This window comes from Ailuropoda melanoleuca, chromosome 4 (genome assembly GCF_002007445.2).
Source record: "Ailuropoda melanoleuca isolate Jingjing chromosome 4, ASM200744v2, whole genome shotgun sequence".
NCBI classification, from domain to species: domain Eukaryota; kingdom Metazoa; phylum Chordata; class Mammalia; order Carnivora; family Ursidae; genus Ailuropoda; species Ailuropoda melanoleuca.
This window is the reverse complement of record NC_048221.1, coordinates 46,989,968-46,996,867: the sequence shown is the minus strand read 5'-3', so window position 1 is coordinate 46,996,867 and position 6,900 is coordinate 46,989,968. Positions and strand designations below refer to the sequence as shown.

Here is a 6,900-nt window from a genome sequence, read left to right as displayed (position 1 = left end):
TCTGATATTTCTTTGGCTTGTTGTGCGTGACTTGGGTAGCTTACTATGCTTCAGAAACTTTCTTTTCTCTTTTGGGTCATTTTAATGTTTTATTTTATATCTAAAACATTATTTTGTACGCTTGATCTTCTATTTTGTAGACACTAGGAACAATGATGGATTGATATCTCCAATTCCTTTTCTCCAGCACCAGTTTAGTAGGTATTGCTGTAGTCATTAGTTGTTCTAATGCTTACTCTACACCTTAAACTATACTCAAACGCCAACCGTCCTAATTATCAGCTATATGTGATTTTTTTAAGACAGGGAATACTTTATTCAAACCCATGAGAGAAATGGACAGCTTGGGTCTGTTAGAAAGTATGTTTTAAAACATAGGTCAGTAATTGTATACGAGAGTTTACATTGGTACATACAAATTAAATGATCAGAGCACAACTTTCCAATGTTTACAACAGAATAAACTTCCCTGTAAAAGCAGAACCATTATGACATTTTAAAAAAAGATTTTATTTATTTATTTGAGACAGAGAGAGTGGGAAAGAGAGAGCACAAGCAGGGTGAGGGGCAGAGGGAGAAGCAGACTCCCCACCAAGCAGGGAGCCTGACTTAGGGCTCGATCCCAAGACCGCGGGGCCAATACCCAAGCCAAAGGCAGACGCTTAACCGACTGAGCCACCCAGGCACCCCTGTTATGACATTTTTAATTTTAATATTCCTCTCCGTCATCTTCACGCTCTCTTTCAACAGAATCCACACCAACATCCTCATAATCCTTCTCAAGGGCAGCCTCACAGACCTCAGAAAACTCTCCTTCCTCCATACACTCAACCATACACCAGTGAACAAAGGCACACTTGGGATACATCAGGTCCAACTTGTGGTCCAGGCAAGCATAGGCCTCAGAAACACCTGTGGTGTATTGGTCAGCATGTACACAGCTCCCTGTACTGTGGCAAGGTGTCCACCAGGTACCATGGTGGGAGGCTGGTAATTAATACCAATCTGAAGCCAGTGGAGCACAAGTCCACAAACTGGATGGTACGCATGGTCTTGATGGTGGCAATGGCAGCACTGACATCTTTGGGAACCACGTCACCATGGTACAACAGGCAGTGAGCCATGTATTTACCATGGCAGCGGTCACATTTCCCCATCTGGTTGACTGGCTCACAGTATGCATTGGTGATCTCTGCTACAGAAAGCATTCATGGTAGGCTTTCTCAGTGGAGATGACAGAAGAATATGTGGCCAGAGGGAAGTGGATGCAGGGACAGGGGACCATGTTGGTCTGGAATTGTCAGATGAACATTCAGAACTCCATCAAATCTGAGGGAAGCAGTGTTGGAGAACACAATTTGACCTATCAACCTATTTAGGTTAGTGTAGGCTGCATGTTCAACATCGAGTTTTCTACCACAGATGTCAGAGATGGCCTGAATGTCTACCATGGAGGCACAATCAGAGTGCTAGAGGGTGGTGTGGGTAGTGAGTCTGGAGTTGTAGGACTCAAGTACAGCATGGAAACCTGGGGGCCTGGGTAAATGGAGAACTCCGGCTTGGACTTCGTGCCATAATCAACAGAGACGTTTCATCAGCAGGGAAGTGAACCTAGAACCAGTTGCCCCTCCAAAGCTGTGGAAAGCCAAGAAACTTTGAAGAACTGCACACTGGTCAGTCAGTTTCCAAATCCTGCCCAAGACAAGATCAATGATCTCCTTCACAATGGTGTAGTGCCCCTGGGCATAGTTACTGACAGCATCTTCCTTGCCTGTGATGAGCTGCTCAGGGTGGAAGAGCTGGCAGTAGGTGCCAGTGCAAACTTCATCAATGACTGTGGGTTCCAGGTCTACAAACACTGCCCTGGACACATGGTTGCTGGCACTGATATCATTGAAGAAGGTGTTGAAAGAGTCACCTCCACCAACAGTCTTGTCACTTGGCATCTGACCATTGGGCTGGATGCCGTGTTCCAGGCAATAGAGCTCCCAGAAGGCACTGCCAATGTGAACACCAGCCTGGCCAAAATGTATGGAGATGCATTCACTCATGGTTGCTGCTTTGTGGTTGCCAAGCAGGTTGTTGCTTCTTACAGCAAGACTCTCAGGTGGTCGATGTAAGAGAACCTGCCAAATTATATTTTTAAACTTCTGATTATAAAAGATGAAATAATTGATATTCTTACATAACTGTCTAATTCCCCTCCCAAATTTTATCAGTTACATTCTTTGTTGTCATTCTATTCACATTATGTATTGAAACTGTGATTCCAAGAGCCCTTCCTTAGTTTTTTTTTAAAGATTTTATTTATTTATTTGACAGAGATAGAGACAGCCAGCGAGAGAGGGAACACAAGCAGGGGGAGTGGGAGAGGAAGAAGCAGGCTCACAGCGGAGGAGCCTGATGTGGGGCTCGATCCCATAACGCCGGGATTACACCCTGAGCTGAAGGCAGACGCTTAACCACTGTGCTNCTGTGCCACCCAGGCGCCCCCTTCCTTAGTTTTAAAGTTAATTGCATTTTATGCTCACCTCTGTTTTTTGTTGTTGTTTTTGTTGTTCTTTATTTGGTTTGTTGTTATTGTTTTTTGCCATGGTGGATTTATAAGAAATAAATTCTCATAGTACTGGCATAATCAAAAGTGCCTGTTCTTGTTTTTGTTGTTGCTGTTTTCTTAAAGTAGGTTCCACACCCAGCATGGTGCCCAACAGGGGGCTTCAACTCAGGACCCTGAGATCAAGACCTGAGCTGAGATCAAGAATCAGACACTTAACTGACTGAGCCACCCAGGTGCCCCTTGTTCTTCAACAATCTGTCTAGATATAACATTTCGCTGACACTATTTCCTGGATGACTGTGCATTTACACTACCACTGTTTTCTAATGATCTATATTGTAGGGAACTTTAGGGACAGCCTGATATTTCCCCTTGTAAGTTATCTGACCTTTGGCTGGAATGCTCAAAGAATTATATACTTATCTTTAAAACTCATAATTTTAATAGGTTGTATTCCAGTTTTAAACATACCATGCTGATTTTTCTTTAGTTGTGATGTGCTTTCAAATCTCTCTTTATTTCTAGAATGTATTCTTTTTTTTAAATTATGTTACGTTAGTCACCATACAGTACCTCCTTAGTTTTTGATGTAGTGTTCCATGATTCATTACTTGCATATAACACCCAGTGCACCATGCAATATGTGCCCTCCTTAATACCCATCACTGGCCTATCCCAATCCCCCACCCCCCTCCCCTCTGAAGCCCTCAGTTTGTTTCCCAAAGTCCATAGTCTCTCGTGGTCATTCTCCCTTCTGTTGACCCCCTTCACTCTTCCCTTCCTTCTCCTACTGATCTCCCTGCTATTTCTTATGTTCCATAAATGAGTGAAACCATATGCTAATTGTCTTTCTCTGCTTGACTTATTTCGCTTAGCATAATCTCCTCCAATCACATCCATGTTGCTACAAATGTTGGGTAATTGTTCTTTCTGATGGCTGAGTAATATTCCATTGTATATATGGACCACATCTCCATAATCCAGTCATCTGTTGAAGGGCATCTCGGCTCCTTCCACAATTTAGCTATTGTGGACATGCTGCTATGAACACTGGGGTGCATATGGCCCTTCTTTTCACTACGTCCATATCTTCGGGGTAAATACTCAGTAGTGAATTGCTGGGTTATAGGGTAGCTCTATTTTTAATTTTCTGAGGGACCTCCAAGCTGTTTTCCAAAGTGGCTGTACCAACTTGCATTCCCACCAACAGTGTAAGAGGGATCCCCTTTCTCCACATCCTCTCCAAAACCTGTTGTTTCTTGCCTTGTCCATTTTTGCCATTCTAACTGGCGTAAGGTGGTATCTCAAGGTGGTTTTGATTTGAATTTCCCTGATGGCTAATGATTTTGAATATTTTTTCATATGTCTGTTAGCCATTTGTATGTCTTCATTGGAAAAGTGTCTGTTCCTATCTTCTCCCCATTTTTTGATTTGATTATTCGTTTCTCATGTATTGAGTTTGAGAAGTTCTTTATAGATCTTGGATACCAGTCTTTTATCTGTACTATCATTTGCAAATATCTTCTCCCATTCCATGGGCTGCCTCTTAGTATTTTCGACTGTTTCCTTTGCTGTGCAGAAGCTTTTTATCTTGATGAAGTCCCATAAGTTCATTTTTTCTTTTGTTTCTCTTGTCTTTGGAGATGCGTCATGAAAGAAGTTCCTGTGGCCGATGTCAAAGAGGTTGCAGCCTATGTTCTCCTCTATGATTTTGATGGATTCCTGTCTCACATCGAGGTCTTTCATGCATTTGGAGGTTATCTTTGTGTATGGTGTGAGAGAGTGGTCAAGTTTCACTCTTTTGCATATAGCTGTCCAATTTTCCCAGCACCATTTATTGAAGAGACTGTCTTTTTTCCACTGGATATTTTCTTAAAATGGCGTTTTAGAATACATTTTCATTTTCCACCTTGGTGGTAGTTTATTTTACTCAAGGACAATAAATACTCCTTTATTTGTTTTCAGTAACTCTATTAAATCTATTATCAGTTTCTAGTCTATGTATTTACTTTCTCCAATCTGTCTTCTCCTCTACATTTTTATTGTGTTTTAAACAGTCCCTGAGGTTTTGTTTGCTTGATTTTGTTTTGCTTTCAGATAGTGTCTTCATTTATGTGATAATTTTATTCTTCGCTTGTTTTCTAAGCTCTGCCAACTTAGTTTCACCAGTTTCTGTTGAACGTAATTATAATTTCTTACTAGAAATCATATCTCTGCATCAATTTTTTAAAAAAAATTTAGGGTTGTTTTTAAAATTATGAGTCCATGGCAATAAGCTTCCTTGCAATATCCATCCACCCCATAGCAACATTTTTCTGAAGTATGTTCTCTGTTTGCCTTCTGCCTCTGGATCCATTTCTCCTTTTCTCCACCCCCTTTCTCCCCTCCCCACCACCAACCCACCCCATTCCCTAATCTTTACATAAATATGCTGGTTCCTTTTGTAATATCGTTTACTTTTAATTAGATGAGTCTTTGTAGCAAGCTGTGCATTTAGATCTTTTGTTACAAGTACTGCTGTTGGGGTCCCTCGGTCTGCACAAGATTTGGGAACTTTGTATCTTCTTAACTTCTTCTGCTGCAAGAGCGTTGTTCTTTACTGGGCACCCAGGTGGCTCAGTTGGTTAAGTATCTGCCTTTTGCTCAGGTCATGATCCCAGGGTCTTGGGATTAAGTCCCATGGTCAGGCTCCCTTCTCAGGAGGAAGTCTGCTTCTCCTTCTCCTTCTGCATGCCCCCCCCCCCACCGTCAATGCTCTCTCTCTCAAATAAATAAATAAAATATTTTTTTTAAAAAGAGTGATTTTCTTCAGTGCCTTCTGGCTTCCCATCAGATCCTTTCTTCCCATGGCACTCCTTCCTAATCATTTATGATTTTTGTGATTTGAAATATTTACGTATCTGTTAGTTTGGTTTTTTTTTAGTCTCTTTTGTTTTAGGAGTTGTTTCAGATAAAAAAGAACAGAGGTATCCTCATTATGTCACTGTATAAATTATCTTATTGATGTCCTATGTCAAATGCCCAACACATCTACTGAGTGCCAACTCTAAGCCAGGCACTGCTTTAGCTACTGGTAGCAGAGCAGTAGGAAAAAACAAATCAACAAACCAACAAAACTCACACATATCCCTTATCCCAGGCCCTATGAACTAAGAATGGCTAATTAACATAAATAAATAGATCATTTAATTACATGATACCCTCTGCTCTCCATGTATTTTACTTGGCTTGCATAAAATACAATTTCAGTGTAGAAAAATTTATGAACACATCCATACAAAGACTAGTCTATCAAAAATACTGTAATAGCCTCCAAATTAATATCCCTGGCTCCAAATTCATCCTCCACAAATCCATCTTTGAAATAATAGCCAGAAATCTATTATCATACAACTCATTTCTCTGTTTAAAAATACATTTAAAATAATTTTGAAAATTGTGTTATTTCTTCCTGAGGGAAGAATCATAAAATAGGAGATAAACAGCAAGTAAATAACGTTTTGTTTTGTTTTGTTTTGGTTTGTTTTGTTTTTTTAAGAGGAAATTTAGGGGCACCTGGGTGGCTCAGTCAGTTAAGCATCTGCCTTCAGCTCAGATATAGATCTCAGGGTCCTGGGATTGAGCCCTGTGTCAGGCTCCCTGCTCAGCGGGGAGTCAGCTTTCCCTCTCCTTCTGCCCCTCCGCACTGTTCATGCTCTTTTTCTCTCAAAAAAATAAAATCTTTTTTAAAAAAGAAGAAATATATTCAAGCAACCTGTATTTAAATAGTTATAATATGAATCTCCTAATTTTTTCATACCAGATATTAATACACTTTGATTCATCACCTGTAAAAGCTCCAGGATACAAAAACCTAGTTTAGATTTCCCTACGATGACTTTACAAGGGTTTGTTTGCCTGTTATTTTAATTTTCCTGCCAGTTAAAGGGTTGGCTGGAACTCAGATTGTGTGAACTACCTGGCTTCATCTAGAAATTTCCTTGTAGTTCTCTGAACTCAGTTTTCCTATTGCCTTTCATGGAGGTCAAGCCTGATCCAAGCACCTGGGATGCAAATAAGTGTCCCTAGTAAGTCAACATTGGTGATTTCCCCCTGCTTTTTTTTTTTCCTTTCAGAGAACACTGGAGGTGATTTTTGTTTGTTTGCTTGTTTCTGAGACTATTACACCAGTAGTGACTCTTGAAATTCAATTCCCTATCTACTAATATTAAAAAATAAAAATGTCGAAATGATTTTTGACAGAAAATGATGCTATCTGCAAGTCTGCTCTGAAGAGTGGATGACAGAAAAATTTCCCCCAAAATGAACCTGAAAATTTAATATAAATTGACATCAGGCAATTT

General features: G+C 40.3%; 1 pseudogene; it reads right to left on the bottom strand.

Moving 5' to 3' along the window:
* Positions 1-709: 709 nt before the first annotated feature.
* On the bottom strand, positions 710-2,051 carry LOC100483123 (annotated as a pseudogene).
* Between the last annotated feature and the right edge of the window lie 4,849 nt (positions 2,052-6,900).